This window comes from Megalobrama amblycephala, linkage group LG24 (genome assembly GCF_018812025.1).
Source record: "Megalobrama amblycephala isolate DHTTF-2021 linkage group LG24, ASM1881202v1, whole genome shotgun sequence".
Taxonomy (NCBI): domain Eukaryota; kingdom Metazoa; phylum Chordata; class Actinopteri; order Cypriniformes; family Xenocyprididae; genus Megalobrama; species Megalobrama amblycephala.
The window spans coordinates 11,848,177-11,868,584 of record NC_063067.1 but is presented as its reverse complement, the minus strand read 5'-3'; positions in this window follow the sequence as shown (position 1 = coordinate 11,868,584).

Genomic DNA, 20,408 nt, shown 5'->3' with positions numbered 1-20,408 from the left:
AGAAGCATAAATGTAGAAAATATTTAGACTTGCTTTAAGGGAATTAATATTGAATATATAGTAAATTATTGAATAATAAGTGCATTTTACCACAATTCATTTGTTTGTCATTATTTATTATTAGGGGCCAAGCGTCAAAGGTGCGTAGGCACCTATTGCAATTGTTGCCATTCTTATTATTATTCTTTTTGCGTTTCTTCTTCTGCTCTAGGAGTCTATGGCAGCCCATAGAACCGTTTGTGGGAAAGTTATGAAATTTGGCACTCTGATAGAGGCCAGTCTCATCTCTGTCCATAGCAAATTTGGAGTCTCTAACTCAATCCCTCTAGCGCCACCAGCTGTCCAAATTTGCATTTATGTTTATGTTTATAACTTTTGAACAAAATTCTTTTTCCCTCTGATTCCTTGGCTCAAGCCAATTTGATCCTATGATTTTTTTTCCGGCATTTTGAATTTTCGAAAATTGAACCAGACTTCTGAGACCATGCCGACAATAAGTTATCAAAAGATTTTTGTTAGAACCATCCATTCTCTAAAACTGCACAAATGAATTCAATGAAAGCTCGCCAAATCAGATTTGAGGCTATATCTCCAGAACGCTTTATCATATTCAGACTAAACTTGGTACATGTCATTACAAGCATGCCCAGAGGCAACATACATCATTTGTGGTCTCAATGTAAATGTGGTCTCGTTCGATTCGGGGCATCATTCTGAGTCGAATGATATCCAATTTTTCCATTTTTCCATGAGCACATTGATGCCAATTTTGCCAAAGTCAGTAAACTTCCTCTCCACCACTTTGATTTTCTTTAAAATCATACTTTTTCAATCTCCTCTTAGACCGTTGGTCCAGTTTTCACCGAAATCTAATCATATCGTCTTCAGACCATGCCAGCAAAAAGTTATAGATTTTGATAAACAAAACCGTTTTCGTATACCGCATCAATGGATTAGAGGCTTGATGCCAAAATGACATAAAATGACAGTATCTCTGCAATGCTTTGACATATTGACGCCAAACTTTGCGAGTGTCATTGTCACCTCACTCTGACCATAACGCTTGAATTTGGTCACAGTGCCTCCTATTGTTTAAAAGTGATAAACCAGTAAATCTTTATTTAACTGTATTTATGATTTTTCAGCTCTTTTGCCTAAAATGATCTTAATAGATGTTTAATTGCTCACTGTTGCAGTTGTTCCGATGCTCCCAGCCATGTTAGCATGATGTGCCACTTTTGTGCTTGGCCCCGTAATTGCTGCTTTGCTGTTAAATGTAATCTTTAGCTAATAATTAACTGCAAATTATAATGTTGTGATGTCTAATGTCACATTTATTGTTTATCAGATGTAATATGAAAAATAATTGTTGGCTTATCGGTATTAGCCAGAATTGTAATATTGATGCATCCCTAGTGAAAATTATATTTAGTAGTAGTATTAGCCAATTTAATTTAATTTAAGATACTGTAGAGTTTGATTGCTCTGCCTTTGACATCAATAATAAATTATATGGAAACCATTTTCTCCTTCCTTTTAAAAGTTGTTAAGCCTAATAATTTTGCTATCCAAATTTGCATGATTATTATTTGCTGGATTGTTTTTTTTTTCTTCCCCTTCAAGAACTACAACCAATTTTTGGGTTGAGATCGGTTGAGAATCCCTGCACAAGATGATGTTACATCACATTCAGTCTGTGCAAAATATGTTTAACAGAAGAGCTCCAATAAGAACAATAGCCAAAAAGTGCTGTAAATAAAGTAAAATCAAAAGATATGAGCATACTGTCATCTGTGAGGGACACAGATGGCGGCTGACTTCAGGTCATGTGGTGAAAGCGCTTTGTTCTTTCCTCTGGCCAGCCCCGCTACGATCACCCACATCAACTCACGGTTCCGGGCCCTGGTTAATGTTATTGACCGTTGGTCCGTGAAGCCAGTTGTCCTCCACGGACCCCAAGGGGACCACCATGACAGCACCAATGGCCTCAAGCTCTCGTCATCCTCATTTTTGACCAGAGACACGAGTTATTACCGCCACAATGAATGGGACGGGACGCCACTCCGGCTAAGTGTGTGTGAACAGCATCACTATGAGTTCACCTGCTGATCAGAGCTGTTCAGTCCCACTTAAACCGTGACCTTTTCAGCGAGACACCCTGCCTCGCATTTTGAGTGGCATTCAAGGACATCGTTGTCCTGTTTCTGTCTGTTTCATTCCCGAGGCGAAGACACCTATTACAGCCCTGTTCTCATGCTAGGTTAATCTCAGCAAACAGTTGTGTTGTCTAATTTATCAGCCCATCAAACAGGCGCCAATATTGTCTCAGGGTGAGAGATGGGGTATTAGTGAACGTGTGTATGTGTCTATGCATGTGCATTGTAGATGTAATGGCTTTTTGGAATATAAATCAATAAAGAGATCTTTTTTTCGTTTGCGGTTCGGTTTCACACTGAGTAACGTTTTCGACACAACGTGTTTTGCACAATGCATTATGGGAAATTAATCTTCCATATATTCTGTGTTTTCTAAATATTAAGTGCATATAAACTTTGCTTTATATTTATCATAGAATCTGTACTTGCATAATAAAACTTAAAAGTTCATGCTGTTTTTATGATGGCAAACGCTATAATTTTCCATGCTGCGTGGTTCTGACTGGAAGAAACATTACTAAACATCATCTCTTGCTTCCTACCCGTTATTTATGAATGCGTTGATACAAAATAACCAGCTATTTTTTGCACAAAACACCCTGGGAAATATATTTTATTTGTTTGGCATATTGATGTTTTGGATAAGTGGCACTGCCTACACACCCTGTTATGAGCTAAATTGCTGAAATGTGCTTTGCACAATGATTTTTTTTTTTTTTTCTGAAAATGAACAAGCACAGAATGTAAGAAACTCAGGTCATGTCCTTATCCAACTCACTTTTTTCTGCACTGTACTGTCCTATAAATAAATAAACAAACCAATTTATTTGTTTAACTTGATGTACTAAAATATTAAAATTAAAACTATACAGGTATTTATTTATTTTTTTTTTTTTTTTTAAACTAATAAACCTGTCAAAAACATAACAAAATGACTAAAACTTTAAGAAAAATTCAAATGGAAATAAAAAATATAAAAATAAAAACTCAAACTTTTAATATAAACATTTTTAGATTGACATGCATACATGCATATATATATATATAGCGTTAGCTATTGGCATAAGCTGATTGGTCCATGTCACATCTGCAGCCAATGAGCTTGTTGCTCATTTAAATGGCTGGTTACATTCACTATAGCAGTTTACATCAAGCTTCAGAGTTCCTCTAAAACCCTCCATCTTCCCCAGCTCCACCTGTATAGATCTGCTATTGGTTTTTAATATATGCTATTTGTGCAGCAGCTCTGTGTCTTACTTGCAGCAGCATATAGGCATATGTATTGGCAGTAGCAAGTTCTTGTACTTGCTCTGCAGCAGCAATAATCTACAACAACAGCAATAATCTGCAGCAGCAATTCAGCAGCAGATCTATTCCGCCAAGACCAAATACATTAACATTGTCATATCCATTACCATGCTAACAATCTTCCGAGAGCTGTCATGATAGAAATATATGTATACACACACACACACACACACACACACATATATATATATATATATATATATATATATATATATATATATATAATATATGCGCTACTTTATACTTTAAAATGTCTATTTTCTTCATTTAGTCAGTTTTAATGCAAAACATCTTTCACCATATGAAATGAAACATTGTTTTTTTTTCATGGTTGTGTTAATCACTGATAATAAACCATTTGGGGGTGGAAACAGTTGCCAGCACCATCCAAGAGACAGCTGGTGGGTCATTAGGGTTGTTTTCCTGGAAGGGTGACATAATCAAATTCACCATCTCATGAGAATCACACTCGCTCTGTCACGGACAGACCTGTCTCTCTTGGCACCGAGACTGGCGCACTGGCGTTCTCTTGAGACTGTGATGCCCGGCACATTGCGATTGTTTCCACACCCTTGATGATTAAGCATGAAGTATTACATGCTTTTTCACTCACAAAAAGTTCTTGTCAAAAACTCCTCTCTCTTTCTTTCTTTCTTTGTGTTTTTTAAATCTCACTCTTTGTTTCAAAAGAAAAGTTGGTGCATCTCTACAAACTGTCATCTAAAGTCAGCATTCATAGATCGGCACTGTCCCGCAGTTTTGCTGACAGCCCGTTCGCTTCCACCTAGGTCAACCCTCAGAAGAGTCTTACACCTGTCAATATCCTCAACACCCGTGCTGAGAAAAAGAAAGAGAGAGAGAGGTGTTTGGAATATCTAAGCAGCTTCAGCACTGGCCCACGTTCAGATCCGTCCTGCACGATGCACGGAGAACCGCTTATTACTGTGAAGAGGAGGAACTTATAAAAACACATGCAGCTGTTATGTGATGGCGCTGCTGACATGCGGGCGTGGGCAGTGGCTGGCGCGTGGCGTCTGACAGACGGACAGATGGGCTGCGAGGTGCTTTTCCTGTCTCAGTCTAACGACATTGATAAGGATGGATGTGACCATTTTAAGGGGCCGATTTGTCAGTGCTGCCCTAGCCCGAAAGATGTTCCTTGTTCACCGCCAGCCGTGGAGGAAATGTTTGTTAATTGTTAGCAGATGTCACACTTTACTTTCTGTAGATGTAATTATCAGTGGTGCGGTATGAATATGTATGAAGTATGACATGGTCACTTACTCATCTAGACTACATGCACATATGGAGGGATGGCTTTCATCATGTTGGAATCAAAAGTTCATTCTGCACGAATATAAAACAGGCTGTTTAAAAGCAAAAAGTGAATGTTTTGTGGTTTTTAGTCCAAATTAAATATGTTCAGTCAAAATACTGTGTACTGCAAAATTATGTTTTTAGATCATCTTTTTAGTTTTTAGCCGAAAATGATGTAGTGCAATGTAGTCCAATTCATGAAATGACCCTGAATTTGAATCCATGACTCCATTCATGGCAAAAGAAATCATATTTAATCAAATTGTGAATGTTTGCTGTCCTGTCTCATGTTGTTCCACACCCATAAGACCTTTGTTCATCTTCGGAACACATATTAAGATAATTTTGATAAAATCCGATGTGCTCAATGTCCTCCATTGACAGCAAGATAATTAACACTTTCAAAGCCCAGAAAGCTACTAAAGACATATTTAAAACAGTTCATGACTACAGTGGTTCAACCTTAATGTTATGAAGTGCCAAAAAACAAACAAACAAAATAACGACTTTATTCAACAATATCTAGTGATGGGCGATTTCAAAACACTGCTTCATAACGTTTCAAAGCTTTACGAATCTTTTGTTTCGAATCAGTGGTTCAGAGTGTGTATCAAACTGCCAAAGTCACGTGATTTCAGTAAACGAGGCTTCATTACATCATAAATGTTTTGAAATTTCACTGGTTCACCACTGGGGGGCGTGACTTTGACAGTTTGATTTATTTTGTTTTTTGTGAAACTTATGTGGTATTAATGAATGGTTGTTCATATGACTCACCCTGTTTACGTCAGGGGGTGGGGTGGGGTGAGGTGGGTCCGGGGGGGTGGTTCCCCACGAAAAATCACATTCCGTGGATGAAAATCCAGTTTTGGGGGTCTCTTCAACCTGCGGACTAAAAAAACAAAACAAAAGTTGTTACATTTTAGTCACTTTCTTTGCAAGTTACATTGTTACGCCAGTAGTTGATGATTGTGTTTTGACTTCGTTTGGAACTATTTGTTGTTGGAGCAAAAATAGACAAGTCAATGGAAATATGCCGTGTTTAAAATGTAGGTTACTTTATATTAATGTCTTCATTGAACTGTTGTATAAAAGCAATATCCCATCAGTTTCCATCTATAGTATCTCTCCATTCAAACTGGGTGATGTGTCTGGCTGGAGATCCATTCTTTCGTTCCACTGTCTTTGGATTAAATGACACATGAATTGAGGGCCAGTGGCCCATAAGGTGTCTCTCCGGCTACTAGCAGCTAATGTGAGTGTGTAGTTAGTGTTGCCCGGGCGATGGCACAAACCCCAAACACCTGCTTAATCTCTGCTCCAGGGTACATAACCACACACCAAGCACCTACTAATAACTCCTGCAGCTACAATAAGAAGCCAATTCTAGACCCATGTGACGTGTTTAAACCCCCCTGCAGTCTTAAATGCCTCTGGCTCGTCTGTTTTGATAATGTTTGGCAACAGAGTGATAACGCAAAAGCTAATGTAATGGTGGTGCTGGGGACTGCCCTCAAACTCTGGAACATAGATGTGTCTCCACTTCCCTACACTATAGAAAAATGAAGCCAAAATATCCCAGAAACAGTTGTTGCCGATTACATCATTTGTAGCCTGAGTCTTCACAGTGGTGATCCTTAGGTGGAGCTGCGGTATCAAGGTCTCGTTCATACTCCTGCTATCGCAAGCACAGCTGTCAATCATGATGTTACCCTATTTTTATAGTGTCAAATAACATACTAAAACCAAACTTATTAAAAAAAACAAACACTTGAACATTTGTCAACATGATAAGAACTCCATAAAATGACAGAAACCATCTTCAAATTGTAATTGAATTTTTTAGTTTGGCTTGCGTCCCATTCGATTACATGGAGAGGATGGGGTTTTTAACCTATACTGCAGCCAGCCACCTAGGGGTGATTGAAATGTTTTGGCTTCACTTTTAAGGACATGTATTGCACACTTGCTCTTATCTTTATCCAAAATCACATACCTCCCTATAGTAGGCGAAAAAGCAGTATGTGACACAAGTAGTATGTCCGAACAAAAGATACACATACAGTATGACCTACTACTCCAGCAACATTTGTGAATGGCAGTAAAGCGACGCAACTGACACTGGTAGGTCACATGATAATGACAACATTACCAATGTAGTACGTTCAGATTACATTCATATTACACACATTCACACTATATATAACATACTTTTTTAGCACTCGCAAAGTAAGTACCTACTCAAGAGTACGCGATTTAGGACGCAGCCCATGTCTGCATATTAAACCTGGTATGTTAAATATGAAAAGATGCTGTTTGTGTACATTTTGTTCTCCTTATATGGTGTTGAGTGCATACTGAACTTGTGGCTTTATGTAAATAAAGACATTCTCTGTAGCTTGTATCGGTAACAAGACGGATTTGAATGGTAAGGGGAAAGATTTTCGATCTGATCACCAGTCAAAGCTATTGTATGGTTTTAGAGGTCTTGCAATTTTATTTTTTTATTAACATATTGACATTATCATATTTGGATTGAGTATTACTGTTATTTTTTAAATAATTTGAAATGAAATTATTTTAAAAATGAAACTTATAACTTGCCTTGTTTCATTCTTTAACAAAGCAATTAGAAATTAAACAGCATGCATATTTTATGTTCTCATGCATTTTTGCAACATAAACAGCGACAAACCTGAGATAACATCCAATTAATGTTTTTCGATTGTTTTATTATTATTTATAGTTGATCCAATTATGATAATGGAGGTTTTCAAAGGGGACAAATAGACAACCAATGTCATTAATCAAAACTAATGAGTCTTAGAAAAGTTTCCTAATTTGGATTCATGTTTACTATTATTCAGTATAACATTTGTAACATTTTGTTTCTGAGGCATAGGTTTGACATGTGAAAGTGAAACACTGATTGATGGACTTAATGAAAATAACCTTTAATTTGGATTTGGCTTTAACCGTAGAACCAACTCTGTACAAAATCAGTGCATTTTCTGGCAGTTTGTGTACAATACGTCCAACAAGATTAAATGAGCTCTCCATCTCTATGGCAGCTCCACGAACGATTCTCAGTTGAATTAATCCTTTTTGGTTGCATTCTCATATATCTATCTTTCTGTGCAGAATTTGCCACCCTGCAATGCCAAATGTAAATTAGACCATTGGACTTTTGAGCTGTTGGACTGCTAGAGAGCTGGAAGCTTTGCATGATTTGTATTTGCCCAAAGCAGCTTGGCGTAGAAGTGTGCAAGCTTGATAAGACCCAAGAGCATTGCAGGCCTATTAAAACTATCTTTTTAATCTCTCCAGAACAGGATGCCAGAGGCACAGAGGTGCAAAGGTCCTTTCGTGTCTGGATTCCAACAGAAAACTTTTTAATATATTTTTACCTGGGAATATAGGATGACCAGAACATAACAGTGGAATTTCAGCTTTTAATGAAGTTATTTTTTACACAGCCAATTCTGATATGGAGTTTCCATGATCATGCAGTTGCTTTTGCATTTGTCAGCAAATGTGTAATGTTCATCATTGTGAATTTAAAGTGCAGAGATGTTTTGCGACACCTCAGGTGAAGTTCAAGCATGCTTTAAAGGGGCGGTTGATTATGATTTCACTTTTTTAACTTTAGTTAGTGTGTAATGTTGCTGTTTGAGCATAACCAACGTCTGCAAAGTTACAACGCTCAAAGTTCAATGCAAAGGGAGATATTTTCTTTTAAAGAATTCTCTGTTTTAGGACTACAACAAACGGCTGGTAGGGACTACAACGAGCTTCGTCCCGTCTAAAATTTAAATAAACCCCTGCCCCTGGGAACATGCAACAAAGGCCATGTTGGGCTGCTCTAGAGAAGAGGAAGAGTTGTTGTAGTAGAGTGTTGTTACCATGTTGTCATTTTACGCCGGACTGCTTCACAAACGAGGGTCAGTTCAACGCTGGATCTGCACAAAAGATTTTTTTGCATTATAACTTCTTCCTGAGTCTCTCCATCAGTGTCGACTCCGGTTTGAACAATGTAAGGCTGAACGCCGTTACTGACAATCGTCATTTTGGCTGCGTGAGATTCTCCAGCTTTGTTGTTTTTGAACAACCGAAGCGTGAGCTGTTAAAGCTCCGCCCTCTTTTGGAAAGCGGGCCGGGAGCAGAAGCTCATTTGCATTTAAAGGGACACACAAAAATGGCGTGTTTTTGCTCACACCCTAAATAGGGGCAAATTTAACAAGCTATAATAAATGATCTGTGGGGTATTTTGAGCTGAAACTTCACAGACACATTCTGGGACACCAGAGACTTATATTACATCTTGTAAAAGGGGCATTATAGGTCCCCTTTAAACACAAGCGATTCCTTCGGCACACCATCAACAGCCAATTATTCCTGTAACACAAGGTCATGTATACTGATACAACATAAGTTTTGAGTGCTTTGGATAAAAGCATCTGGCAAATGAGTAAATGTAAACAGGAAAGGCAAGTAAGTGAATACCTATGCAGAGCTTTATTTTGCATTACTCACAAACCTTTTATGGTTTGTTTTTGAATATTTATGTGGAAAAATATCAAGACAAAATGCTTCCTATCAGTTCCCTGGAGAGAGGGTCTGTTGGCTTTTTCTGCTATGTTGGAAATGCCAACATACGCCTGGCTTTTATCACCGCACACATTCAGGCGTAATAGTTCAATCTCGCGGCACTCATTCTTGGGTCCAGCCGCCTCGGCTCTAATTTCGTTTTCGCAGGAGACTGAAATCCTCCTCTTGTCTGGCATTAGCAATTAATGGCCGATTTTAAAGGTCAAAGAGATGTTTTTCAAATACAACCCATGTTTTTGTTCAGCTCCCTCATTGAAAATGTCGTCACTTTCAAATGGCATCAAAAAGTGACTTGCGTAGAGGACAAGAGGGGTCCGCGGAGGCCAACACGTCAAAAGATTTGAGACCGTGTGTGCTTTAATTTTCATCAAGCAAAGATGTTAATTAGAATTTCAGTATTGTCTGCTATTTTGGTTTAAGCCTTGTAATTTCTTGTTTTCTTTCTGTTGTCCTTTATCAAATAAAGATAGAAATCTAAATTGCTTTGCGAATGAGGTAATCACACAATTCATTGCCAGTGGTGTAGTATTCCATGAGGCCACGTGTTAATGCGCCACACGCATCGTCTTTATGCCGCTAGTGGAATTTAATGAATGTAATCGGGATTTATTTCAAAGCGAATGCTTAAATAAACCTGTCAGTTTGATTTGTTGTCAGAAGATCAACTGACAAATTGAAATATCTTGGCAAGTCTTCTGTTATGAAGAAGGAATTCTCACCGGTCTACATGAAGATGGGAATATTTTTTAATGAAGTTCCTGTACCCGATGGGCCAATTCAAAAACCAATGTAGACGCTGATGCTTTAAGAGCACAATAGGTTTTTGCCATATTGGGTAAATGGGTTCCGCCCAATCCACAGAAAGAGTCTAATAGCACAATGTGGACCTCTAATTCCCATAATCCACTTCACCCCTGCAGCAGTGGCCACACAGCATCAATCACATTGTGTACTCAGGCTTGGCAGGATCAGGTTTATAAAACATGGATATATTGAAGATATTACAGTAATGTAGTTTAACAAATATAGCCTTTGTGCATTGGGGTATGATTTGGAGAGGCACTATAGTATCATATTTTCTTGTTTTCACACATGCATCTTTCTCTTTTAGTTTTTATTCATGAGTTTGACACAGACAGGCAAACAGAAACATGGAAAAGAAAATGAAACTTTGGTGCGATGGTTCTGTTGTTCTGAATTGATTTGATGCAGCATCTCTTGTGAACCTTCACCTTAAAATCAGAGCCAGCTGAACTCACAGTCAAGACCTTGGCAGAATCTGACGAACATGGAAAGAAAAAGTGCAAATCGCAAAGGCTGCAAGAGTCTTGAGTTTGAGAAGTTGAATATTGTATGCCAAACAAATGTAATGTCTGCGGCTCTGACAATGCAGTGTGTCCGCTGTAGGAAAAGATTAATAATAGCCTTTATGTAATTACCTCAAAAGCCTGTTGGGACATAATTCGCTCAAAGCAAAAGAGAACACATGATGGATCATGACTGTGTGTGTGTAGTTCAGGTTTCCTTTGTCTGAATCATTACAAAGACCCTATTGTCAAGATGTTGGTTTACAAAACAAGATAAATGTGTATTGCAAACCAATGCATATCAATTTTAAAAAAGTTATATTATTCTAATGACCCTTTACACACACACATATAGAATGTTTTTTAGCACAATGTTTAATGGAAAGTGCTAGGTGTGATGTACTGTTACTTATGTACTGTTATTTATAATCATTTTGAGTGGTATATGGTTTTTTGAAATTCTGTGAGTGTGTTCTATGTTTTCATGTGTTATTTGATATGTAAATTAGTTAATTTGAGTATTTGATTAACACATTTGCATATCACCTATGCACGTTCTCAGTTGCTCTCTTAAAGGTACAATGCATTATGTAAGATTTTTAAATTAAAATATCCAAAGTCCACTAGCACAATATATATTTTTGTTGACTTGTGTACTTGCATTATGCCAAATGTTTCCAACAATGTTTAATTACAGAGAAATCAGGTATTTTTTCCAGCGTAACGTCCAGTGTCATTGCGCCGCCTGTCAATGACGTCATCTGCGTTACCCTCGATTTCTGGTTTTACTTCCGTAGAAACCATGGAAACACCAAAGATGCTTTAATATAGTATGTGTTTTATTAGACAGGTGAACAACTGTTTGCATACCTTTATCAACAGAAAACTAATCATGTTATATAGCTCAAAACAGTTAGTCTTATTGTGTGGATGTCTTGTTTTCTTGATTTACCATGAGTAATGTGTTTGTACCCCAAAAGTATAACATAAGTATAACCAAAAAGAGCTTTGTTTATAGATTTTATTATTGTTTAAAATGAATTGCATGCCATTTAGCAGCACACGTTATCCAGCTTTTATTGAAGTCCCCCTGTAGTCAATCATTTTATCCTTAAAACTAATCTTTGATCACCAAAAGGACATTTTGATATTTAAACATTTTTTCCTGTGAAAAAAAATTTCTTCATGCCTTAAAGGTGCCCTAGATTATGTTTTTAAAAGATGTAATATAAGTCTAAGGTGTCCCCTGAATGTGTCTGTGAAGTTTCAGCTCAAAATACCCCATAGATTTTTTTAATTAATTTTTTTAACTGCCTATTTTGGGGCATCATTATAAACGCGCTGATTTATGCTGTGGCCCCTTTAAAGCTCGCGCTTGCCTTAAACAGTGCCTTAACAAAGTTTACACAGCTAATATAACCCTCAAAATGGATCTTTACAAAGTGTTCGTCATGCATGCGGCAGATTATGTGAGTATTGTATACTGTTAAATTGTTTACATTACATTACATTCTGAATGAGTTTGATAGTGCTCCGTGGCTAAAGCTAACATTACACACTGTTGGAGAGATTTATAAAGAATGAAGTTGTGTTTATGAATTATACAGACTGCAAGTGTTTAAAAATGAAAATAGCGACGGCTCTTGTCTCCGTGAATACAGTAAGAAACGATGGTAACTTTAACCACATTTAACAGTACATTAGCAACATGCTAACGAAACATTTAGAAAGACAATTTACAAATATCACTAAAAATATCACGATATCATGGATCATGTCAGTTATTATTGCTCCAGCTGCCATTTTTCGCTGTTGTTCTTGCTTGCTTACCTAGTTTGTTGATTCAGCTGTGCACATCCAGACGTTTTGCCCTTGTCTAATGCCTTTCATAATGATAATGTTGGGAACATGGGCTGGCATATGCAAATATTGGGGGCGTACACCCCGACTGTTATGTAACAGTCGGTGTTATGTTGAGATTCGCCTGTTTTCCGGAGGTCTTTTAAACAAATGAGATTTATATAAGAAGGAGGAAACAATGGAGTTTGAGACTCACTGTATGTCATTTCCATGTACTGAACTCTTGTTATTTAACTATGCCAAGATAAATTCAATTTTTCATTCGAGGGCACCTTTAAAATAGTAACTCTACACCCTTGCCTCATTTAATATACAAAAATTAGCCCCACCTCCACTCGCTTAAGCCAGCTCAGAGATCCACTCGGTCAACTTACTGAGGAAAACTACTGAGATAAACAAAGCACAATGGTATGGCTCTTTACAACATCGGACACATAAAGGTAATTAATATGATTAGCCTTTTGCTTGACTATGTTATCAAACAGCTAATAATGTGTTGATAATGTTACACAAACCATGTTCCTGTTCGCGAGTCAGACAGCTGTCTTCTAACAATCAGTATCCTTACAAACGCTTTGAACAACTCAGAACATCAGTGGAGAAAGGCATATAGTTCATCATAACATCGTAATATACATCAAACACCCGCCATATTGCTAAATCTTTATGATTTATACCGGGATATCCTGGCTTCTCTTGAGACTCCACTGCTAGTTCGCTGTTAATGATATGCTAAAGCACGCAGGCACGTCAACGTGATTGGTTACAAGGTAGTTTGTGATGTCACAAACAACAGTGATTTCAAACTCCGGGTCTTTTTTTCACTGCAGGTTTAAGGAGAAAATACTCAGCAATGGTGTTGACTGATGAATTTGCACATGGTTAGTCTTAAAGCATATTAAAAACACCACATATAAACAACATTAAAAACATGATTTTCACCACAGGGAGTCTTTAATATGATATTTTAATATCAATCTAGCTTACTGCAGTGTGCAACAAGTGTCTTATACCAATCACGGTATAACATAACTTTCAACACTCAAATGTATTTTTAGTAAGATTGTTTTGATGATGTAAAACAGTGCTGCATTACCCCTCTTTTTAATTGGTCAAATAAAGAGAACTGCATGAGTAGTAATTCAGCACTTTTGGTTGTTTCATTACAATGAAATAAAATAATGTGAATTTAAGTGATCAAACATAACTGTAACAAAGTTCAAGTTCAGGGAAGAAGGAGGCATACGTTAAAAGTAACTTTAATCAAAAAAATATGCATAAATAACAAAACAAAAGGAGTGGCAGTGGCCGACTGCAGCATATAAGCATAATAAAAACAGCAACGTAAAATGTCCCAGACTCTCGGTCCTGCCCTGCTTCATACCACAGTAACATTAATAAAAATTTGATACATTAGCTCATCCATGAACATGATTTCTGCCTAAGTCCCGTCGGATTGCTTTCCATCGGCTGTGGAGGTGAAGGCGAAAACATATTTTTAATAAAATTATAACAAATAAAAATACATTTTATACAGTAAATATTTAAATTCTATTTTAATACATTTGATACAGTATTTAAATACTAATTATAATATAATGAATTAAATAAAATAGACAAATAATTTAAATAAAAACAGGATGCCTTGAGGCCTTTTATTATTTGTTGATAAATTCCTACACATGTCCATTAAGCTTTACATTCAGCTTTTTTTAACTAAACCATCTTTTGAATATGTACCTATAAGTGTTTGCTTTCTATTTATGTCTGTTTTTGTGTGCGTCTGAGTCTTGCGTGTCCCTGTAGGTCCATTTTTATACTCACTCCAGTGCCCTGCAAATATCCCAACCCTGTCTGCAAACCCCTCCACTCCCCTATCCTCAGCAGAGGCTCTCTCACGCGTGTCCACACAATCGCAGGGCTGTAATTGGTATGGTTTACACTTCCTTAAGAGCAAATCGAAGCCTGGCTAGACAGACAGCATTGCGGCAGCCAGAGCTGAGGGGAAAAACATAGGGGTCTGCAGAGGCCAGGCTTTTCTTTTAGAAATTCAAAGCAAGCGCTCTGTCTTTTTTGGGGGGGGGGTCCTCTTGTGGGGAAATTGGTGTGTTTGAACAGCCTCCAGAATCATTTCCCATAAAGCCTGTGTTGGGCTAAATTAATGTGAGGAACATGGCTTTATTGGGAGATCCCCAGTTGAGAGTTGTGAGTAAGCAGACGCTCTTCTCTCGACCTGATGCTTTTTCCCGAACCTGCTGAGTATCACACTCCCACACTGTCTGTCACATTCTGTTTTTAAAAGAAGAATCTGAAGCCAAACATGTCATGCTGACAGACACAATGCTCCCTTTGAAAATGTTTTAGTTTACCACCTACACGGTGTAAAACTCAGGGGACTACTTCTGTGGATGTTGCACACTATTGTAAATTTACAAATAAAGTGTAAGCGTTTGATTTGATTATGTATCTGATAAAAAATGCATGATGTTGTGATTATTTCAGAGATCAGTTGTCACTTGTACAAGCTTTTGTACCAGTCACTTTTACAATATTTTGCTGTGTGTAGATCAATACGATGAACATCTTAAGACCAATATATTGGCTGAACTAATTATTCATCTGTTTTTTTTTTTGTGCTATTTTGAGATTATCATCATTTGCTGATAACCATGGCAGTTTGGCCGATTTACGAAAGTGTGTCAGTTTTAAAATCTGCTTACAGATTTATCAGTGGCATATTTTATGCTATACAATATATGTGACCCTGGACCACAAAACCAGTCATAAGGGTCAATTTTTTGAAATTGAGATTTATACATCATCTGAAACCTGAACAAATATTGATGTATGGTTTGTTAGTATAGGGCAATATTTGGCCGAGATAAAACTATTTGAAAATCTGGAATCTGAGGATGCAAAAAAATCTAAATATTGAGAAAATTGCCTTTAAAGTTGTCCAAATGAAGTCCTTAGCAATGGATATCCACTCACAAAATTAAATTTTTTATATATTTATGGTAGGAAATTTACAAAATATCTTCATGAAACAAGATCCTTACTTAATATCCTAATGATATTTGGCATAAAAGAAAAATCGATAATTTTGGCCTATAACAATGTATTGTTGGCTGCTACAAATATACCCGTGCGACTTAGGACTTGTTTTGTGGTCCAGGATCACATATGGAAATATTTTGCACAAATATTGTAGAAAAAAGTATTTAGAATATAAATTTTATATTTCAGAGATGGGCACTCGAGTTAGAGACTCGGACTCGAGTCGCACTCGAGTCGCATTTTAACAGACTTCAGACTCGGACTCGGACTCGACCTGAAATGACTTCAGACTTGACTCGACTCGGCACAAAAGACTCGGAATATTTTAAAAACGACTCAAGTCTTTTACCCATAACTACTGATATAATAAATAAAGAATTTGTGTTGTCTTTAAATGGTTTTATAATATCTGTGTCACATATATTTCCTTGCGTGTCGTGGTAGATTGGACTCTTGTCATAGAATTTGATTACGTATGTCTGTGCGCATAAACTCCGAAATGTCATAATAAGAGTCCCATGCAACATGACGGGAGCCACCGTGCCGTATGTTCTTTCGTTTGGGTTTATTATCACGTCAGATCAGCTAGAGCCACAGAATGTGGGAAAACAATTAAAGACACCGGAACAACATCATCAAATTTTAAGAGACATCGCATCCACAAAGGTTAGTCACATTAACTCACAAAACTAGCTATTACTCTGTGGTGTAGCTGCATGGCTCTTTTGAATTGCCAGCCTGGTAAAATATGAACAAAAAAAATCTAGCCTTTAAACCTACGTTTTATCAAATCTTCGTATTATTTGCAGCTTTTCTATTTCTTAATGTGTGTCCATAAGAGAGAGAGATAGAAAGAGATGTTAATCCATTTATTACTTAAAGCTCATATTTTAATGTATCACATTCAGCATGTGTAGAGTTTTCAATTGACATTCTTAAACATTCCGAGGTTTGATATTTTCTGATAATGACGGTTGTCAATAACAACGAAGCTGTATAACAATCTGCTGTATAACAAACCGTGACTCACTGGCGCCATCTTGTGTCCGTTTAGCAACTGTATTGAAAATGACTACTCGTTGCCAGAACAATTGTTTTGTACATTGTAATGGATTATAAAGCAACAAACTGGATGTACATTATCCCTTACATCATAGGACCTTAATTTTAAATAAAACAGATTATAGAAAGATTGATTTTGATTATGAGATTTTTTTTTTTTTTTTTTGAATGACTCGAGACTCGACTCGGACTCGTGACAAAAAGACTCCAGACTTGACTCAGACTTCAGTGATAAAGACTTCAGACTTGACTTGGACTCCAGCTTAAAGACTTCAGACTTGACTCGGACTCCAAATAAAAGACTCGTGAACATCTCTGTTGTATTTATACAGTTGTCGAATTTGATTGGCACAATAGTGCAGTCCAACAGCACTGGAACTGTCACCAGTAGGTGGCGACAAGTGACTTTACGATTGAGTCATTTAAACGATTAATTCAAAACACTCATTCATTCTGGAATGAAACAAGTGACTCACTGCATCCAAAACCCCATACTGTATAGGTATTGGGTTTAAAACTTATTTATGACCGTTAAAAAAAATGTTCTAAATGAATGTGTGTAGTATAAATGAGATTTGGATGTACTACATCTGCTATGTTGTCACTGTCATGTGACCTACAGCATCAGTTGCGTCGCTTTACTGCCATTCAAAAATCCTCTCCTGTGTCTTGTGGGGTAGTAAAGCATCCAGTGGATGCACACTTTAGAATCTCACTGGTACTTTTCACCTACTGTTTTATGAATACTATGAATTCAACCATACCACCCGGCTCACATAATGTATAATACTATATAATATCGAAGTAGGCATTTGTGAGCGAGTCAACGAATATTTCACTCAACCGATTCATTCCTAACATCGATTCATTCGTTAACAAAAAAGTGACTCTTTATGAGTGAGTCATTGAATCATTCATTCATCCGATTAATTCGATAAGGCTGATTCATTCAGAAACGGCAATAAAGTTTGTTGCTCGGAGAGGCGCAACAGTTAAAACCGCTGTGGCTTTGTTTGGGACTATGTTGGCACAACAAAAGTAGACAAAGTAACCCATGATATTGTGTCTAAAATGTAAGTTACTCGATACTAACATTTTGTTTATTGAACTGTTGTTTTAAAAGCAGTATCATACTAGTATTTTAGTGTATTATTTAAACTCCCATCAGTCGACCACTAGAATATATCCAAGCAAAACATATATTTGAAACGTTTTCATGGTCAGATGTGCTTAATGTAGGTCTTTGGTGCAAAGCAAAATACTTGAACCTCTCTGTTGCTGCCAGCCCTGCTGCTGTGCGACTGTGTTCTCTGCCGCTCTCCATGATTAATGAAATCCATAAGCCCCTTCTGCCCTTTCTAATAGATTTATGGACTGCATGGTACAATAACTTAGTGTTTCATTGTACATTTGTTTTCCTTACATTGATATTTGTCATGAGAGAGCCCCAGGGCTGCCCTTTAGGTGCCGAGTGGCCTGATTTGATTGGCAATCAGTCTATCACACTCACCACTGGAAGACGGCTGAAGCTGAGTGACTTTCTAATATAGTAGTCACACTTTGTTATAATTTATCATGCTAATGGCATTAAATGATGCATATTTTAAAATTGTTACATTTTAATTTTTTCCTTTTGAAGTCCACTTACAATGTTGATCAAGATTTATTTTTACAAATTTTAAAATCCTTTTTACCCTTAAAATTAGCCTTTTTTTTTTTTTTGCTACTGTACTTTTAAGACTAATATATGTAAACCTCTGCATACTGGTGTAGTTTATTTAATGAGTTTATCATTTCCATCCCATTGTGTCAAAAGGCTCATTTTGGAATATGGTATAATTTTAAAATTTGCACCTGTTCTTATTTGTATTTCATGCTCATTAGAGCCGCTAGGCAACAGGAGGACTGCTAAGACACAATTACTAAAAGTTATTAATGCAACAGCTGCAAGGATTGTTTCAACCAGCAAGGGAACTTGGAGAAAGTTTCCAAATTTTTTTACAGAGATGGCTATAATGGTTTCTCTTGATACTGGGAAATAACATTAATGAAATACTTCATACAAGTGAGTAATTAAACTGAAACATACAGTTGATTTTGAGGCTGCTCTGTGCCGAGGGCTATTAAAGGAGACACAGTTTGAACAAACCGATCAAAACAGCTGCCTCAAGTAAAGAGCAGTTGGGATTATATGCTCAATGAAACATTTCTGAAGCATTTTATAGAACAGAAATCCAAAGAGAGACGAATTCAAAGCAATTTAATCAAGCAGCTCGGAGTGAAGTACAAAAATGTTCGGTGATTCCAGATAGGATTTGACAGAGCATCTCTTGAGAGTGCAAGTCTGCAGGAGTTACCTTCTCTTGAGGTCAAGATAGGAATTTTTGTAGATTATGCTTTGTTCTTTTTGAAAAAAGTGTGTATACTGTGATACAGTACAGGGTATTAGCATTTTACGTAACAATTTATCAAATTTGCATAATGCCAGCCAATAGTCTTCATTGGCTGCCCCTTAACTATGTCTACTTTGACCCACCCTCAAACACTGTAGTTGTAGCTAAGGCCTGGAAGAGTTTTGTTCATATTGTTGAAATGTTGAGAAGAAGCCATTTTCAGTGCTGCAAATTTGGAATTGGAATTGATATGAAAAAAACGACATCATCGCTCCTGTTCGTGTCACTGTGAGGAAGCCTCTGGAGCTGATATTCAGTTATGGAAATAGGTGTTTTCGTTTCTGACACGCACTGTAAGCATTAGACCAATCACAACAGACTGTGCCATCTGACCAATCAGAGAAAAGTAGACTCGCAGAAGGAGGGGTTTAGAGAGACTGAATCTTCGAACGGACGGTTTTCAGACTCTTGAGAAATAAGGTGATGTGCAGTGTATATTATGTGAAAAATTGAAAAATTTTTTTTTACCTTGGATGCATGTAAACCCATTGTAGGAGACCTCCAAAACAAAATTAGGAACCTTTAAAATAGCATAATAGGGTTACTTTAAAGGGATAGTTCACTCAGCTTTTTCTCAGTCAACACTGTAAACCCGAATAAGTTGGCAAAACTCAAAAAAATTGAAGCAATTGGTTACATTAAAAATTTTAAGTTAAGAATTTTTTTAAGAAAAAGTTTATGGCCCCATTTACACTAGTGAGTTTTTGTTTTAAAATGCCGTTTTAAAATGAAAACAATCCTCATCTACACTGGCGTTTCCAGAGCATTTCAGAAACGATCTCCGTCTACACTACATGGCCGAAAACGCATGTCACATGACTGTTCATGCACACTGGGCATGCGCGTATAAGTGTAAACAGTTACCTCTTGTGCATGTAGGCAGCTATAGTATTAAAAAAAATGTTGGGTTTAACTGCACATTAGCTGCTAAAAATTACAACAAAGCCAGCAAAGATTGCAGTTCAGTCTCTATGTTATTGTTTACATGGTCGTCACGAATATGCACAGCGAACGTGGGCAGCCACGCCATCTTTTTCAAAAGTCTCCATCTTGGTCCGTTTATACTGAAACACAACTCCGGCATTTTCAAAATAAAATGGGGCCTGCAGCATTTTCGAAAGTCTCCATTTTCAAGGTTCGAAAATGCCGGCGTAGTGTAAACAACAGGCGTAACCGTAGAAAAATGTATGCGTTTTAAAACGAAAAGGCACTAGTGTAAACGGGGCCTAAGTAAGCAAAACTGGCAGATTTTTATTTTGTACTTATATATTTTAATTGTT